This window comes from Trachypithecus francoisi, unplaced genomic scaffold, assembly GCF_009764315.1.
Source record: "Trachypithecus francoisi isolate TF-2019V2 unplaced genomic scaffold, Tfra_2.0 Contig00817, whole genome shotgun sequence".
Taxonomy (NCBI): domain Eukaryota; kingdom Metazoa; phylum Chordata; class Mammalia; order Primates; family Cercopithecidae; genus Trachypithecus; species Trachypithecus francoisi.
Genome location: NW_022680920.1, coordinates 8,160 through 27,946, shown reverse-complemented (window position 1 = coordinate 27,946; position 19,787 = coordinate 8,160). Strand labels below are relative to the sequence as shown.

Sequence of the window (19,787 nt, the reverse complement as noted above, 5' to 3'; positions counted from 1 at the left end):
TTTTTTTTAACTGTATGTTCATACTTACGGCATTAAGAATCAGTGTGACTGGCCAGTGACATGCGTCTGGTTCATCAATCTTAGTGGCAGAGCTTTCCGGCGTCCACAACTCTAGTCACCAAAATCAAGAATGTCTTTCTTTTTCTCTTTTTACCTGATTACATAAAAGGGGCTGATTTATGAAAAGCAATAACTTAATAAATAGCACAACTTATGTTCATATCATTGCCACTGCTAGCCACAAATTAAGAGTCAGGACTAAGGAAAACTTACCTAAGTTTTCCCACGCTACTTTAAAATTGCTTTTTTTCTACAAAAATCAATGTTAAATTCTTATTTTGAGGTAGTCTGAATTAAGTTGCTGTTAATTGGGAAAGACTATTAGATCTTAATATGAACTGACAATTTTATAAAATAAATAGACTTCCTTTCTACTATTAGTAGTTCTAATAATGAATTCTATTATTATAATAATGACTTCTCAATTCCATTTTAAAATATTAATATATTGGCATTTTCAGACTTAATCTGAAAATGTTTTAAATATCAAAATAGACATATCCAAAGTTTACAACAAGGACCTACAATCATGATGGGCACACTTCCTCACACATGGGGGCCCAACCCAACCCAGACCCATCACACCCTCAGCGTGTGGAAACGTTAAACTGTACAGGATCCATGGCTGGATACAAAAATCTGTAGGTGTCCCTGACATAAAATGCCATAGTACTTGCCTTCAGCCTGGACACACCCTCCAATATCCTTCAAATGACCTCTAGATTACTCACAATACCTAATACAATGGAAATGCTACATAAATGGTTGTTATACTTTATTGCATAAAGAATAATGACAAGAAAAAAAGCTTGTACATGTTCAGTACAGATGCAACCATCTTTTTTTTCTGGAATATTTTTGATCTGAGGTGGGCAGAAAGTGAGAATGCAGGACCCACAGATAAAGAGGGCTGACTATATTTAACACACACACATTTTCTTTGGCCTGAGTTAAAAAAAAAAAAATTGTACTCATAACACAGCTAAAGGACGTCAACAAAACTATTCTTCCCATTCAACCTCAAATTGATAGACGACCTTCAAAGTCCACGCAGAACCTTTTCTTTCCTTAATGCTCACTAGCTTTTAATCATCACAATAGTCAAATACGTTGCCCTTACTAATAAATCCAAATTAAAACAACACAGAAATGACATTTCATTTTTTCATTATTACTGAACACCTACTCTGTGTTACATACTGTTTAACCATCAGTGACATATTAATAAGCAAAAGATAAAAACTCCTGCCTCCTACAACTTACAGCATAACAGCACTTTATTTTACAGAATAAACACATCCTTGAAAATTTGTATGAAGATTAGGGAAGCTCCCACCAACTTGCATGAAAGTTTCAACAAGGTTTGTGTTCAAGCAGCTTTGCTGAAGCAGAAGAGACTTCCATTTGTCTTTCTTACAAACTGTCACAAGACACACCTACAATTTCAACTCAGGAAACACACTCAGCTTTTTAGTAGTCTTCCCTAGATCCAGTAATGTGAACGCAAATAAAACTTTATAACTTATACCACAATAAAACTTCTGAATAATAGATCATTTTTCCATGATTCAGTCTTGTTCCTCTGTTTAATAAATAAGTCAGTTAACTCTTCAACTTCAGTCATACTCTCAAAAGTCCTGAACAATCCAGAAAGATCCATCTCTCCTAAGAATTTTTATTTTTAAAAAATTCACTACACTGAACAAGATAACATTTCACTTCCAAAGTCAAGTCCAAAAAAGAAAATTAACTGTGACTTCTTACATCTGCATGTCAAAATCAGACTCTTAGTGAAATAGTTTTAATCAACACTCCCTCCAATAACTCTCATTTCCTCCACAGAATTTATCAAGAATTCTTTTGGCTCCACAGAATAAATCCTGAATTCTTGCCAAGATCGCACCACTGCATTCCAGCTTGGGTGAGACAGCAAGACTCCGTCTCAAAAAAAAAAAAGGAAAACCTGGAGTAAAAGGAGAATCTGACTTCCTGAGTTATCACATTAAGTTTGAAATATCCAGTTTACAACAAAAACAAATCACAAGGCACACAAAGAAACTGGAAAGTATGGCCCATTCAAAGGAACTAAGTAAGTGAATATAAAATATACCTGAGGATATTCAGATATTAGACATACTTATTAGACAAAAACTTAACCACAACTCTTAAAGATGCCCAAAGAGCTAAAGAAAGACATGGATACTAAAAGAAAATGACCTGTGAGCAAAATAAGAACCTCAATAGAGAGATAATTATAAAAAGAAATCAAAAAGTATTTTGCAATTAAAAATTAAAATAGCTGAAATTTAAAAAAAACAATTACTAGAAGGGGCCAGGTACGGTGGCTCACGCCGGGTAATCCCATCACTTTGGGAAGCCAAGGCAGGCAGATCATGAGGTCAGGAGATCAAGACCAGCCTGGGCAACACGGTGAAACCTCGTCTCTTACTAAAAATATGAAAATTAGCCAGTTGTGGTGGCAGCACCTGTAGTCCCAGTGACTTGGGAGGCTGAGGCAGAAGATTCGCTTGAACCTGGGAGGCGGAGGTTGCAGAGAGATTGCGCCACTGCACTCCAGCCTGGGCTACAGAGTGAGACTCCATCTCAGACAACAACAACAACAAAATTACTAGAAGGGATTGATTTGACCAAGCAGAGAAAGAATAGCAAATCTGAAGACAAAACAATTGAAATAATCCTGTGTCAGAAACAGAAGGAAAATGGTTGCAGGAACATCAACTGAGCTTAAGGGACCTGTGAGACAGCATCAAGTGGACCAAATCAGTTTGTAAGAAGCACAGAACAGACAGAGGGAAGAAAAGAACATCTGAAGAAATAATGAAAATCTAAGAAACTTCCCAAGGTTGATTTAAAATATAAGACATTATAAATATCCAAGGCTTGGCATGGGGGCTCCACCTGTACACTCAGTGCTCTGGGAGGCCAAGGTGGAAGGGTTGTTACAGGCCAGGAATTCAAGATCAGCCTGGGAAACACAGTGAGACCCTGTCTCTATGAAAAAATCATAGTTAAAATGAAAAGCTGGTAGGGTGGTGTGCACATACAATCTCAGCTACACAGGAGGCTCACGCCAAAGGACTGCTTGAGCCCTTTCAGCCTGGGTGACTGAGTGAGACCCGGCCTTTTTTTTTTTTTTGAGATGGAGTTTCACTCTTGCTGCGAGGGCACAATCACAGCTCACTGCAGCCTCCGCCTCCCGGGTTCAAGCGATTCTCTCGCCTCAGCCTACGGAGTAGCTGGGATTACAGGCACCTGCCACCACGCCCGGCTAATTTTGTATTTTTAGTAGAGATGGGGTTTCTCCATGTTGGCCAGGCTGGTCTCAACCTCCCGACCTCAGATGATCCGCCTGCCTCGGCCTCCCAAAGTGCTGGGATTACGAACGTGAGCTCCTGCGCCCAGCCATGAGATCCTGCCTCTATTAAAACTTACTTTCACAAAAACCAAGAAGCTCAACAAACTCAAAATAGGACAATTCAAAGTATCTCACCCAAGACACATTATAATTCAAGTATCAAAAGACAAAGAATCTTGAATGAAACAAAGGAGAAGCTACTTCTCACATGCAAAGGATCCTCAGTCAGATTATCACTAGATTTCTTTTTTTTTTCTTTTCTGAGACAGAGTCTCCCTCTGTTGCCAGGCTGAAATTCAATGGCCAATCTTGGCTCACTGCAACCTCCGCCTCCTGGTTTCAAGCAATTCTCCTGCCTCAGCCTCCCAAGTAGCTGAGATTACAGGCACCTGCCACTACGCCCCACTAACTTTTGTATTTTAGTAGAGATGAGGTTTCACCATGTTGGTCAAGCTGGTCTCGAACTCCTGACCTCAGGTGATCCGCCCACCTCAGCCTCCCAAAGTGCTGGGATTACAGGCGTGAGCCACCGCACCTGGCTAATTTTGTATTTTTAGTAGAGATGGGGTTTCTCCATGTTGGTCAGGCTGGTCTCAACCTACTGACCTCAGATGATCCACCTGCCTCGGCCTCCCAAAGTGCTGGGATTACAGGCGTTGAGACACCACACCCAGCTATCAGTAGATTCCTTACCAGAAACCTGGGAGGCCAGAAGGCAGTAGGGTTGATTAATTCAAAGTACTGAGTGGGGAAATCCTTTCAACTGGGAATCTTAGATCTGACTGCTAGGGTTGAAATGTGTCCACCAAACCTCATATCAAAACGTAATACGAGATTTATGCATAGAGCTTTTTTCTTTTTGAAGCTCATTAGCTATCATTAGTGTTAGTATAGTTTATGTGTGGTCCAGGACAATTCTTTCAATGTGGTCCAAAGAAGCCAAAACAGAACAACCCTTAAAAATGTACTTAACATTACTGAACTGTACATTTAAAAATGATTAGCTGGTAAAGTTTATGTTACATATACTTTACAATTTAAAATTAAAAACTTAACATGTGCAAAACAGAGATGTACAGAATAAGACAAAAAAGTAAGAATTCTTTTAGTAAATACTGGAAAAGTGGGTCTGAGTGAGAAAAATGTAACCCACATGCAAAACTCACAGCATAGTTAGTAAAACTATAACAGTATTAGAAGAAAATGCTGGATGGTGGGGAAACCACGATGGTCCTGACCACTGAAGAAATGCAGCAGAGGACAATGACAGATTCTAACAGGTGAATAATGTTTATGAAATAATAGGTAGTAAGATATATGTAAAAGAAAAAAAAAACACAATGGGAGAATTCTGCAGCAGGCAAAACTCTTAAAATCCAACTCTATAATAACTTACACAAATATAAAGCTGATACCTACAATTCCCTTGATAATTTCATTTTTGAGATTTCTCCTTTTTTAGGTAAGGAGCACTTTCAACACATGATAGCACCAAGCACCTGAAACTCCCCCCAGCTGACGTCAGTTGGGGGAAAACCCTCTATCTCTTTCTTTCTTTTTTTTTTTTTTTTGAGACAGAGTCTTGCTCTGTCACCCAGGCTGGAGTCCAGTGGTGGCATCTTGGCTGATTGCAACCTCTGCCTCCCAGGTTCAAGCAATTCTCCTGTCTCAGCCTCCCAAGTAGCTGCGATTCCAGGTGCATGCCATCAGGTCCTGCTAATTTTTGTTTTTTAGTAGAGACAGGGTTTCACCATGTTGGTCAGGCTGGTCTCGAACTCCTGACCTTGTGATCTGCCTGCCTCAGCCTTCCAAAGTGCTGAGATTACAGACATGAGCCACAGCACCTGGTCATCTTTTTTTTTTTTTTGAGACGGAGTCTCGCTCTGTCGCCCAGGTTGGAGTGCAGTGGCACGATCTCGCCTCACTGCAAGCTCCTCCTCCCAGGTTCACGCCATTCTCCTGCCTCAGCCTCCTGAGTAGCTTGAACTACAGGTGCCCGCCACCGGGCCTGGCTAATTTTTTGTATTTTTTTAGTAGAGACGGGGTTTCACCATGTTATCCAGGATGGTCTCCATCTCCTGACCTCGTGATCCACCTGCCTCAGCCTCCCAAAGTGCTGGGATTACAGGTGTGAGCAACCATGACTGGCCCACCATCTCTATTTCTTATACACAGTAATATTATAACAAGTAAGATACAAGTTCACTTAATATGTAGCTTCTGTTTCTGAGTTCTGTGGGTTTCTGAGTTCTGTAGATGTCATTCAGCAAGATAAGCTACTGATCTCATCAAATCAAGGAACACAATACTGTTCCTCAGGTAGCACAAATAGCATGGCCTCAAAATATGGGAAAGATAATATTTTATGAAAGGATGTATTTTAAGGCTGATCTACAGATAAGAATTTTTTTTCCAATCCAAGCAATAAAGTTTGATGCAGATGTTCATTCCACATCCTGTCCTGATCCTCAGTGGCCAGAGGCCAGCCTGCACTTGCCTTCACACACTGTCTTCCTTCATGGCTCCAGGCTAAGATTGCCAGGAGGCTCCTATAAATGTGGTCATCTTATGGATTAAACACTTTCTTTGCTTGGTTTGTCATCCAGCCTGGAGTGCAGTGGCATGACCACAGCATTCTGTAACCTCCAACTCCTAAGCTCAAGTGATCCTCCCAGCTCAGCCTCCTGCACAGCTAATTTTTAAATTTTCTGTGGAGATGGGGTCCTGCTTTTGTTGCCTAGGCTGGTGTCCAAACTCCTGGTTTCAAGTAACCCTCATGCCTTGGTCTCCAAAAGTACTGAGATTGCAGGAGTGAGCCATCATGCTCAGCTCAGATTAAATACTTTGTTTGTTTGTTTATCTTTGTTTTGAGTTGGAGTCTCGCTCTGTCACCAGGCTGGAGTGCCGTGGTGCAATCTTGGATCACTGCAACCTCCACCTCCCAGGTTCAAGTGATTCTCCTGCCTCAGCCTCCCAAGTAGCTGGGACTACAGACATGTGCCACCATGCCCAGCTAATTTTTGTGTTTTTAGTGGAGACGGGGTTTCACCATGTTGGCCAGGATGGTTTTGATCTATTGACCTCGTGATCCACCTGCCTCAGCCTCCCAAAGTGTTGGGATTACAGGTGTGAGCCACTGCACCTGGCCCAAATTAAATACTTCTTTAGAAGATGGACTAGAAATGGGTCATCAGAAATTGTTTTTACTTACATATGAAGAATTCCAATCTTCAAAAAACTTTTAGAACTCAATCAGAACTTGAGAACTTCCTTCAGTAGGTGCTGTGATTCAATAACCAGAATTTTGCTTTACTTTATATACAAGTATTTCTGTTATTTTCCTACTAAGTTACATGAAGGGAGTCGTCTGCACGTGAGCTGCACCACCAAGCAGCACGCTTATCAGTGAGAAGGTGCCTGACAATTCTCAGTTGAAATGTCCTGACCAAGTTTCCCCAGAAATATGTGAGTACTCAACTGTATTAAAACTAAATGTATTGTTTTCAATGACAAATAGTCACTAATTAGTAAAATGATTACTGTGCTGTAATAGAACAAGTCCTTAGTTCAAAATTAAATGGCCACAGACTGACATATGCATAAAGCTTATCAACTATCACATATCACACTTTACAAAAATCAAGAAGACTAACAGATGGTCTCTTCTTCTTCTTTTGTGAAACAGGGTCTTGCTGTGTCACCCAGGCTGGAGTGCAGTGGCACAATCACGGTTCACTGCAGCCTCCACCTCCTGGGCCCAAATGATCCTCCAACATCAGCCTCCCATGTAGCTGGGACCATAGCTGCATGCCACCACTCCCGGTGTGTGTGTGTGTGTGTGTGTGTGTGTGTGTGTGTGGGTGTGTAGTCTCCCTATGATGCCTCGGCTGGTCTCAAACTCCTGGGCTCAAGCAATTCTCCTTCTTTCGCCTCCCAAAATGCTAGGATTACAGGCATGAGCTTAATCATACCAAAGAAATTATATTTTAAAAGTAAAGTCAAAAGTAGAATTTAAGAACAAAGGAATCCTATTTCTACACTTACTAGTCCCAGGTAGACAAACAACATGGCCTTCCTCAGGCTCTTCCTGAGCCGTTTCAGAAGAGTGTGAGCCATGAGAAACCAGCGCTGTTATTTTCTGGGTGAAACTGACACTTTACTGTTTTCATTTGCCTGTTGAAAGAATAACTTAGCTGTATTAATCATTTAAATTAAAATTAAACATTTTGAAGGGGAAAACATGGGGAGCAGACAACATCTACCTCATTGAAGGAGGCAGGTAATCAATGCAAAAGGAATGAGAAAAAAAATCACCATTGGAACCACAGGTGTAATCGATGTTTCCAAGAGGCTTCAGCAATGACACTGAAACCAGCCCATGAAGGTTGCTGGGGAATAAAACGTTCACAGTGCTTTGATGTCTCGTCCCACAGGTGACTAAGAACAAAGGGGAAAGCTCCCTTCACAAGGAGATGTCCAGTGGACACCACCTCAGCCAAAATTATTAAACATAGCCTCATCAATCGTGGGACAAACAGACTCAAACATCCCCCGGTGTGAGGCGATAAGTACCCAACACTGCCTCATCTGGATTAGGCATTATTCTCTGTTTAATCTGAATCCACTCATGAGAACACTGTTTAATCTGTATTCTTCCCAAAATGCTCAACCTATTCTAGTCAGGAGAAGAAAAAAACCATCAGATATATCAGATTATGGGTCACTGTACAAAACAAAGAGCCTAGATTTTCCAAAATGTTTCATGTATTGAAAGAACTACTCCAAAGTAAAAGAAGAGAGGGACATGACAACCAAAGGCAAGGTTAATCTTTCATTAAACCGTGGGTGTAAACGAAAAATAAAGAACATTTTGGAGACAATCAGGTAAATCTGAATACGGGTTATACATTAAATTACTGTATTATAGTTAGATGGTAGAATTGTAATTATGTAGAAATACGTCATTATTCGCAAGAGATAAATGCTGAAGTATTGGGGTAAAACATCCTGCTCTCTGCAACTTACTTTCAAATGATTCAGAGAAGAAAGTACTTACAGAAAGAGAAAGAAAATGCAAAGGTGGCAAATGCTAGCAACTTGTTAATCTGAATGAAGAATATGTAGATGTCCACTGTTTTACCTTTTAATTTTCTGTAGGCAAGGGAAAGATAGGAAGGAGGGAAGGTGCAGGTATTTATTATCATTTACCTGTAAAAAACAGAGTTAAAAGAAAATCAAAGGCTTAAAATTCATGTAAACATCCAATGAGATCAATAGTAATTTTCTGTCAAATTTCTGAAAAGCCATTGAGACTGTAACATACCTGACTAGGATCACTTGTAGGTAACTTAAAGTATTTTTTCTGGAGGTACCAGTCCTTCTAATTCATATGTTTTATTCCATCATTCCTGGAATTGCCAGTTGTTCAAAATAAACCTCTAAATGTTCATCATAAGACATTTCATCATCAATATCATCCTTTAATAAAATTCAGAAAAAATAAAGCTGTAGTGGGTAAACAATAAATAATTTGTAATAAAAAGGGCTAAGACCTAAATGAGTCAATAAAATGCAGAAAAAATAAACAGGCTCGAAGGTGGTGATTAAACAATAAATAATTTGTAATAAAAAACACTAAGACATAAATGAATCAATAAAATTCAGAAAAAAATAAAGCAAGCTTTAAAGTAGTGGCTAAACAATTTGTAATCAAAAATACCGATCAGACATAGATCAGTCAATAAAGTGTAACTTTTTTTTTTTTTTTTGAGACAAGAGTCTCATTCTGTTGCCTAGACTGAAGTGCAGTGGTGTGATCTCAGCTCACTGCAATCTTCACCTCCAGGCTCAAGCCATCCTCCCACCTCAGCCTCCTGAGTAACTGGGACTACATGCCTGCAACACCACACCGGATAATTTTTCTTTTGTTTTTGTTTTGTAGAGATGGGGTTTCCCCATGTTGTCCGGCTGGTCTCAAAACTCCTGGACTCAAGCGTTCCACCTGCCTTGGCCTCCCAAAGTGCTGGGATTACAGGCGTGAGCCACCGCACCCAGCCTATTTTTATATTTGACATTAGAAAACTATTGTAACTTCAGTCAGTTATAAGTCATTATAAAAAATACTTAACCTCTTTGAGAGGACAGGTCAGAAAGATCCTGACACGTTATCAAAGCTTAGGGTAGGATAAATGTGCCGTCACCAATGAATGGGAAGACAGCAGGCCCTACGGAAAATGGTGTGACAAATGGTTACCTCTATCAAAAAAGTACAGATGAGCCTATCCTAAGAGAAGTGAAAGAAAGAAAGGGAGGAAGGGAGGAGAGAGAGAGAGAGAGAGAGAGAGAGAGAGAGAGAGAGAGAGAGAGAGAGAGAGAGAGAGAAGAGAGAGAGAAGAGAAAGAGAATCAAGAAACATAAAACGATAGAGACAGATAGAACACACGAAGGTTTCAATGTACACCCAGCTCAGCAGGACTACAAGAGCTCTCAGTCACGGTCTAAGCTGGCACTTTTCAGAGGTTCATTTGCAATAACATTAAGAGTCTCAAAAACACTCATCGCCTTTGACTTAGCCATTTCACCTCCAATAATCTAGCATATTAAAACACTCAAAGATCGGATACATTTAGGTCAATAATTCTTTACCCACCAACTACACAATCCAAAAACGTCCCAAAACTCCTTTGGCAGCAAAAGCTGTCTTCAAAAATGTGATACTGTTTATAGTTTCTATTTATACCACTCAGCTGGCCTTCAAAGCCATACATACTTTTAATTTTAATTTAAGTGACCCCAGTCTACTTCTTGGGGCTTATTTACCAATGCAGCCTCCCACAGGTGCTGCAAACCTGACACACAAAGCCCCTGGTTGTTCCCAAAACACGGCCCACATGCCCCACAGCAGCACTTTGGTGATACTCTTTCTGCTTCCTGACACATCCTCCTCCTCCCACATCTAAGGCCTGGCACAGACCCCATCTTTTTTCATAAAGCCTCAGCCATACCTGCCTCAAAATTTCTGACCGCCACAATTCCCAGGCACATTTTGGTGCTGCTGGATGTACACAACACAACCTGAAATGCGGTTCTGCATCTCTTCTTTGCACCTGGCTGAGGGCTCAGAGAGCGGTGGCTAAACATTTCATGGCTCCCTCAATTTCTAAACAGTGCTGTATACTGAGTGGCACCTCCCGGTGACTACTTTGTACCCTAAATGTTAAACGGAGGGATGAGTGAAACCGTATCAGGATTAATATACAGAAATACATTCCTGAATCCCATCACTTAATAGAAGTGGCCATTTGAATGCTGGCAGGTAGGAAGAAAAGAAGAGGACAAAGAAACCCCAAAAGTTGGCATCATAACTACTGCCACAGAAAAAGAGAATAAAGCAGAGTGGCAAGGTAAAGACCAGGGAAACACTGGCCACTGCAGGACAGAAAAATCTTCCAAGCTTGTCAGTAATGTAAGTTCCTCATTTTCCAATAAACTAGTGTGGCATAGGCCACTGTTCAGAGTCTAGAGTCTTGTCTTCAAAATGTTTTCCAGTATCAAGGACAACAATCTACAAGAAACAAAATGGTGAGAAAAAGCAGCACACTCACAGCTCTAAAGAACACAGGGTAAGACTACAAAAAGGACCAAGCACCTTCTCAACCTGCAATGTGCTCAGTGTCTGTAAATCACAAGTTAGGCGACGAAGGGCTGGTAGTTTCACACGAATTAATAACTTTCCTTCTTGCCCCCGTTATCTCCCTCACCTGACCCACCCGATAGAACATCCTTAAAAGACTCCTCTCAAATTGCTTGCACATGCTTGGAGAAGCTCACGGTACAGTCAGTGCACTCACACACAACTGAATGTGAGCAACACGAGGCTTACGAGACAGCAAAGACAACAACAAAGCTGGGCCCAGCGGCCATCACCTGAAGAACTCTTCGCTCGTTACACTGGAGCTGTGATTTCTCTGGGACCAGGAACCACAGAACCCTGAGGGACACACAGCTGCTGGCCAAGGATTCAAGGCCTGGAGTGAAAATGTTACATTTCCCTCCCAGTGCTCATGTCTGCTATAAACTAGTTTAGTTCTGCAATGAACAACTAGATTTCTAACTGATATTAAAAAACTTTTTTTTTTTTTTAAATACAGGGTCTCGCTCTGTCACCAGGTTGGAGTGCAGTCATGGCTTGCTGCAGCCCCAACCTCCCGGGCTCGAGCAATCCTCTTGCCTCAGCCTCCCAAGTAGCTGGAACTACAGACAGATATCACCATGCCCAGCTAATTAAAAAAGTTTTTTTGTAGGGATGAGGTCTCACTATGTTGCCCAGGCTGGTCTTAAACTCCTGGGATCAAGCAATCCTCCTGCCTTGGTCTTCCAAACTGCTGAGATTGCAGGCGGTAGCCACTGCATCAGGCCATTGACACTTACATATGTAAAATACATCCAGAATATAAACCACTACAAAACAAAAATACTCCATCTTGATGTAACTTACCGTACTATGGATTTGTTTTAAAAATGAGTTAAAAGTCATTAAGAAAATGAAATCACAAAAGAAGTCTATCAAAATTATAAAAACTCAAAACTGAGTGAACAAAACTTCAGAATGAATGAAAGCAATTGGAATATAACTTCAGGAAAAAATGTAAAATAGAAACAACAAAAGAACAATTTGTGCCCTCTAAAAAATAGAGGTTAAAGTCAGAATTTTTTTTTTTTTCTCTCCAGCCTGGAGTGCAGTGGCATGATCTCGGCTCACTGCAACCTCCGCCTCCCAGGTTCAAGCGATTCTCCTGCCTCAGCCTCTCGAGTAGTTGATATTACACGCGCCCGCCAGCATGTCCAGCTAATTTTTGTGTTTTTAGTAGAGACGGGGTTTCACCTTGGCCAGGCTGGCCTCGAACTCCTGACCCCAGGTGATCCACCCGCCTCGGCCTCCCAAGTGCTGGGATTACAGGCATGAGCCACCATGCCCAGCCAGGAAAATATTTAAAAACAAATTAAGCAAAGATTATAAAAGTTTTTGGAGTAGCACAGTTCCCGGAACAATCACGATCCACATCAGGTCTGGGCCAGGTTGACATCTCCACATCAGGGCCCTTCCTGGTGTTCGCAGAATCTGCAACACAGACAGAGGTGCCAGGGTCACTGGGGGGGGGGCACAGAGGCGGAGGGAGGAGGGGCTCCCTGGGGTCGTGCAGGTCTCAGAGCTCCTCGGGCCCTGGAAGGTGACCTTGGGCCCCTGAGCTCCCCACAGTCAGGTCTACTCAGATGCCAAGGCACTGAGGCCTGTGTGCTGCTCTCTGCTGAGGGGTTATGTGTCCACAGAGAGTGTCTGTAAGTGTCATGGAGGAAGAACTGAACCTGGGCACTCACACAGGCACCTTCAGGGGGCTGGTTCCCCGGAGAGTAAAACAGACACAGAGAAACGGGAATTTTGAGGATTCCAGGATCAACAGGCAGAGCCCTGGGCCCTAAGGGGAGCAGGAGGTCTCATGACACTGGGTAGGGGTGGTGACCCTGCCTTGCCACCCAGATCCTCTGTGCCATCCAGACAGAAGAGCTGCACGTTGAATATGCACAGCTGCCTGGAGCACGTCATTGTTATTGCCTAGTAAGACCTGGTCTTTCTAACACCCCCACCAGACCTGTCTTTGTATTGTAATTTTTAAAATTACGCTTTGGTAAAACCAATTTCTCACTTTAGTATATTCTATAATAATAGGGTTACAGAAGACATACATTTGAAAGAGTGAAAAAGAGTGTATAGATACACACAAACACACGTTTATATGTGGACCTGATTTCAAGATTGGAAAACAGATTTAAAAAACAGAGGCTACCGGAATCATGCCCTCAATCCCTCCCAAGTAAGCATGGCCCTGAAATGTCTTCAGGGGTTTGTTTTGTTGGCATTTGGCACAGATACAGAACCACTGACACCCAAACCAGTGCTCTCTACATACAGAAGCCTCCAACCTCATCTTGAAAAATGGGGCCATGAGGTCACCCCAGGTCCCCAGGCCCCCACAGAGGCTGAAGAACCCCTGGGACTGGGCACATTTCAGTGCTTCTTGGATCCTGCCATGTCCCCTGCTTGATGCCAGGACCTACTGAGTGCCTGCTGGCCTCAATACTGGGCAATACTGGGCCGGGTGGGCTGCTTGCTCGTGTGACAAGGAGCCTGGGGGGTACCTCCATCCTTCTCACACCTTTCCCAGGAGGCCTGAACTGGGGGCAATTCATGGTCAACCCTAGTGTCTCCTCGGGATGAACTAGTGATGCTCCCAGTTGGCCTCAAGGGGCTGGGGGGGCAGCGCTGAGTCCCCTCAAATGAGATGCTGGTGAGCTGAAGGGTCACTGCAGACAAGTAACAGTTCACAGGCCATGGAATCCTGCACACGATGGCCTGACCAGCACCTCAGTGTCTCCCTCCCTAAGCAGCCTGTGGAGGGCTCAGGCCAGCAGGCTCAGGGACTGCTATGGAGTGGGTGTCTGTTTCCTGGAGGATGATCTCAGGGCATCCTTCACTTACCTTCAGAGGTCTCTAAAATCTATTAAAAATGTCCCAACGGTTCAGGACATTCCACCAGGTATTCTTCCTGGGCTTCCTGGTTTTCTTCGTGGTTTTCCTGATGGGACAACAAGAAAGTGAGCGTAGCCATAAAGAACACGGGCACGTGTCTGCTTCCCTCATCATTCTGCCCGCCACACACTCACACTTCCTCTTCCACTTTTGTCTTTTCTGTTGCTTCTTCTGCAGGTGCAGAGGAGGGACTTGCTGACATCTGTGAGAAGGAGAACAGTTGTGTATGTCCAGAGATGCCAGTGCAGGAAAAGTCCTATCTGGGCAGGATGTGCCCAGAGCAGACCCAGATGTCACTGGGAGTCCCTCCGGCATGGTAGGGTCCAGCTCATCTGACTGAGCCCAGGGAGGGGAAGCCGTGTCATTCTGTTCCTGCAAGAGGCGGCCGCCCTCTTCACAACGTTGTGCATGACGTGGAATTTCTCCCTCCTCCTCCTGTAGGGCCTGCTTCTGTTCCCTCATGAATCCCATTTCCTTCCTCCTTGTGGACCTCCACCAGTCCTACTGTTCTCCAATAGAAGAACATCGGAAAGAAGGCCAAGGCTGCACTGCCAGCCTCCAATCAACACACGGATCGCACCCTGGGTCAGCAGCATCTGCCCAGGCCTGGGTTGTGTTGGGGGCTGTGGGAGCTGATGATGAATGACATCACAGATACAGTGACTGTTCTATGCCTGGAATGACCCTAGAGACTTGGAAAATATTCAGTCCTCAAAAGAATCCCACCAGCCTCCGAATATTTGGAAACAATGGAACAGAATTCAAGATAAAGCCTCTTGTCCCAGTTGCTTTAATCTGCAGGTGAGGCCAGCAGTTGTCAGCACAGAAATGAGGGGGCCTCCCGGGGTTTGCCTGAGCTGTGGGAAGACTAGGAGGGTGGGTACCTGGCAGGCCTGACACACAGAACAAGCTGGGCCTGACTGGAGTGTGGGGAGCAGGACGAGGCTGTTGGGCCAGAGAGGAGGGTGTCACAAGACAAGTGACCAAGAGGCTCCATCCTGGGCCCAGTGGATGCCAGGGACCAGGCTACAGGGAGGGCGAGAACCACTGCCTACAGCAACACAGCAGCCCCTCCACACATATCCCCGAGGATTCCTGCCAGCCACAGAGGGCCTTGAGCCACAGCTGGACTCGGGCCTCTCCAATGAAAGCCAATTTAGGTTTCATTCAAAGCCCAAGGATTTGGGATTGGGTGGGACTGGGTGAGGAGTGGAGGCCAAAAATGTGCTCAGTCATGTGTTCCACCCTCAGGACTCCAGGACGCCGGGGCACATGCAGGAATCCCAGAGGAAGGACTCCCTGTGTCATCCAACCCAGGGAGCGCCCTTAGAGCAGGAGCAGAGGTGAGGACAGGACAGGAAGGTGCTGTTGCAGGTCCTGAGAGTGTAGAGAAAGAGGGTGGGCTCCTTTCAGCTCCTGGCACACGTATGAAGGACTTTGTCTTCAGGATCACGTAGCACCTGTGAGGGGCTGTGTCCCACCCCACACTCAACATTACACCTGCATACTCATCCTGTCATCTCTATTCACAACAAAACGCTGCCCCATCAAACCCAGGGCTCTGGTGCTTGCTGCGGCAAAGGCAGGAATGATCTGGTCTGCAAAATGTAATCTTTAAACACCAGAGCAAGAAATGATGGTGACAAACACAACTCGCACAAAGCGCATGAGGACAAAACTTTTACGACTTTCTCGTTAAGATACATAAACCAAATCACACTTCTACACCTATTTCCTTTTATATTTGGTGACTTCATAGATCCCATCCCAGGCTCCAAAACAAGTGTCACCCAATCCCCAAGAACCCTCCTCGCTGGTCAACCCTGGAGTGTTGGTCCCTGCCTGACCAGTCTATTTCCTCCTGGATGGATCCAGAGGTGGTGCCCATGAGCCCAAGCATAGAGACACAAACATCAGCACTACCGCTCAATCCACGGTGACCTCCCTGGGCTCTGTGAACTCAGGGGCTGTTAGGAAGGCCCTGGTCACAGTTGTGAGCCTTCAGGTGAGAGAGAGAGAACCCGAACAATCCCTTTCAACTGTTCACCGACACTGGCTCAGAGCATCTCTTACCTCCAATCTGAGAACCCGAGATTCCAGCCTTGATGCACATGCACTGAGGCAGGTGAGCGCAGTGAACAGAATCTGGGCCAGACTCACAGAAGCTCCTTCCAAGGTGATTCAGGGAGAATGGAGATGCTCTCTTAAGAGCAGACATGTGGCAACTGGGAACTTACAGTATGGCTCTTGTGAGGAGGTTATGAATTTTTCATTTATTTAAACATGAATGGGCACATATGCCACGGAGGACCACACTGGAATGCACAGGTCTAAACCCAAAGATGAGGGAGATGTCACTCTCCCCCCTGCTGATTCCTGGCAGAGTGGTTTGCTCCGATCTGATCATTCATGGATGGGTACTTCAGGGGCACAGGAACAAGCTCCAGGTCCCCTGTGATGTGCAGGGATGCCACAACAAGAATAAAAACGCCTGGTCCAGCAAAGGAGGACTTGTAAACAGAAAGAGAGCATCTTCTGCAGCAGAAAAGCTGAACCAAAGCAGCCAGAGTAGAGATGAGAGGAAACTTCGGTGACTTCAGGAGCCCCCCCTGTTCTCCTGTGACCTTGGATCAGAACCCACTCAGGTTTCTAGATTACCGTGAGAAACAATAGATTGAAGAAGATGAGCAGGAAGCCTTTTCACACTGGCGCTGGATCTCAGCAAAGGGGTTGGAAGCACTGGAACATTACTGGGGCCCAAGATGGGCTGGCCAGGGCTGCGCTCTGGGATGAGAAGGAACGAGGAGGACATAGTCCTTGCCCTCCCAGTGACCAGCCACGGCCAGGATTCCTCCACACATAAGTAAAACAAAACAGAGTTTGAGACTAATAATTTCAAGACTATCTCAGAGAAACAGGCGAAGTGATGTCTCAAGGGTCACACGGGAAAGCTGCAAGGACCACCTGGACTCCGCTCCCTTTGCTGAGCTCACCTTGCACTGAAGCAGGGTCGCTTCTCACCTTCCCTGCAACTAGTGTGGAGCAGCCACCCTGCCTGAAAGCTGACACTCCCTTCAGTCACACAGGATTCCGGCCAAATCACACTTGGCTAACAGCAACGACACGAGGACCAGCTGTCAGGCCACGCCCAGAAGCAGGTGAAAAGTAAGAGACTGATCTCTGTCGCAGCCAGAGAGACCAGGCCTGGGAACTACTGTGTATCTGGCCTGACCCTGACGTCCATCCCTGCCGATCATGTCCTCTCTGGGCCACAGTGGCTATTTCGGGAACTCAGTCCTGTTCTCTGCCTCTCATTAATTTCTGGTGGTGCCACTGCCATCCACATACAGCAAATAGAGAAGACAAGAAACAACAAAGTAGCTTCTCTCTTCAGACTCTCAGGAAGACGCGCAGACAGTGCTAACGCCAGCTATGAAGTCGGAGCTCGACCCGTTCTCCCTCAGCTGGAATATGAACATCCTGGCCACGCCCAGGTGATGATGAAGAACTGACTTCCTGATGTTGCACCTCGGCTGCCCCCGTAGCTCTGCTGCCCTCATGCCTTCCTTCTGCTCCTCAAAATCATGTTTCTTTTCAGGCCCAGGCCAAGGCTGTACCTGCTCTCTCTCTCACAGAGCCCAGTGGGCAGCTGTCTGGGAATTCTTACAGTCTCAGTGTTGGTAACGTTGATTTGTGCCTTTGATCACACACAACAGAAGGCCCTGAACACCACACACAAAAAAATTGTATTCTAAACATTAGAGATGACCAGGGGAATTGGGTTATAAGGAGATAATTTCTGAGGTTAGTGAGGGACATTTTAAAATCACAGCAGCCTCATTGTTTTAAAATGTGGGTTAGGTATGGACACCTACAGAGCAATATAATTCGCCTCACATACAACATATTTCCACCAGACGCACGCTCCCATAAGAAACTCAGTCCAGACCGGGCTAATTTTATCTTCATATGACCTTAGGCCAACCACCTTGACTTGTTTTCTGCAAAGGCCTTCAGAAGCAAACAAAAACCTTTGTCCACAGTGGGTCCAATGGGGACACCCTGGAGCCTCTGCTGTACCACAGCCACATTTGTCTTTCCCCACCTCGTAATGCATGAGTCACCCTCCATCCTCCTAGGAAGGCAAGTGCTCGCCCTGCTGCTCACACCCTAGGGCAAACCCTTTGGTTACCTTCCATATTGCTGTGTTTCCTGAGGACAGAACACGGAAACCAGGAGTAGGAGGAGGCTCCATGATAGAGGCTGAGCCTCTACATGACCTTGACATTACGTATTTTGGACACTCACCACGTGAATTCAAAAAGACACGCAGCAAAATCAATGGGCACAACCTCACCCCATCCTCAGAGAATGCAGTTGCTCCCAGGGACTGCGGAATGTGACCAGCACACTCTATCTGCAACAACCATCCCTCCCATCACAGCCTAGGTCCTCATCCATGAGAGGAAGCTCCACTCAGGCTGCCGTCCACAGGCAGGCCAGTGAGACCGTGGCACATTCCTCCTCATCTGGGTGACTCATCAGTATGGGAGGGCTTCCGCAACACGTACCCTTTTGTGGAACTCCTGAGGATTTCTGTAATGACAGAAAATAAATTGCTATGAGCATCAGACCCTGCTGCGTCCTGTGTGCACAGGACTTTTCTTCACTCAGTGACATTAGAAAACAAGATGGAAACCAGTGTTCAAAGGACTCAAAAGAAGAACGGAGAAAATCGACTCACGCTAAAGACACATTTTTCTCAGAGGATGTTTCCTCTCAAGTCCATGTTGGTTGGCCAGTAAGTGATTTTGTTCGAAACAGAACAAAGTCGGTAAAGGCACAAGCCCACTGCCCCACAATGTGTGCTGGATGCTGTCACTTTCTCCCTCTGTATTAAGTCAACTCTCAGTGGGGAACAGACTCTTACTTAAAGCTCCTCCCAAGGACATTGTGTAACTAATCTAACATATATATTGTCACATTCTCATATCAACTCACGTTGATAACAGGGAGGATCCTCTCAACGGGTGTCTCACGTGGATATTCCACTGCAAGGTCCTCTTCAACATCTAGGAGACATAGGGTAAGTGTCACCACACGGATTCTGCTGAGAAAATCCCTCGGGTTGTACTGGGTGGTGTGGACCTGAGGCTGGCATGTGTGAAGAAGGTGGGTTACCACAGACGGAGCTGTAGGCCTACCCTCCTTGGTGGTGAAGGCAGGCAAATCAGACCGTGAGGAAAGCCATGGGAAACAGCCTTGGTCCTCTAGCTAAGGCAAGTTCAGCAATGAGACACAGCTGATCTCAAAGAGGGCACAGGACATGGGGCAGGCGACCCTCCCTACAGCGTATCAGGTTCCTCCTTCCTCATCTGACCCGGGCTAACTTGCCCTCCCTTCGTGATCCCTTCTGAGGTCATTTCCCCCCAGGATCCACAGGTGCTGCTGTTCATCATCCCCCACCCCAAAACATTTTGTGCTGCATAAAAAGCCACCTTTCTTCCAAAAAAATTTAATTCTAGTCAAAAGAGTTATGACTTCTCTGAACCTTTGATTCAAAGAGAATTAAACCAGTATTTTAAAATGCTCAACTATCCTATTATTGAAAGATGACACGCACTTAGCAGATTTGGCCTTCGACTCTTCCTTTTCAACACAATGTATGTGTCTGTGGAATCAGTTGCTGCTCATGCTCACACTGGCTCCAACACCGGGACAGCCCATCATGGGGGGCAGGAGGTGGGGACGCTAACTCTCTCC

The 19,787-nt window shown here is 44.8% G+C and overlaps 1 long non-coding RNA gene across 1 annotated transcript; it reads right to left on the bottom strand.

The window, feature by feature from the left end:
- Positions 1-269: 269 nt before the first annotated feature.
- LOC117089261 lies at positions 270-14,266 on the bottom strand. The gene is made up of 7 exons (XR_004439531.1): positions 14,159-14,266; positions 13,974-14,070; positions 11,934-12,557; positions 8,760-8,914; positions 7,481-7,609; positions 6,648-6,718; positions 270-361 (listed from the first exon to the last, which is right to left on the bottom strand). It is a non-coding gene; the product is annotated as an uncharacterized LOC117089261 (long non-coding RNA).
- Positions 14,267-19,787: the final 5,521 nt, after the last annotated feature.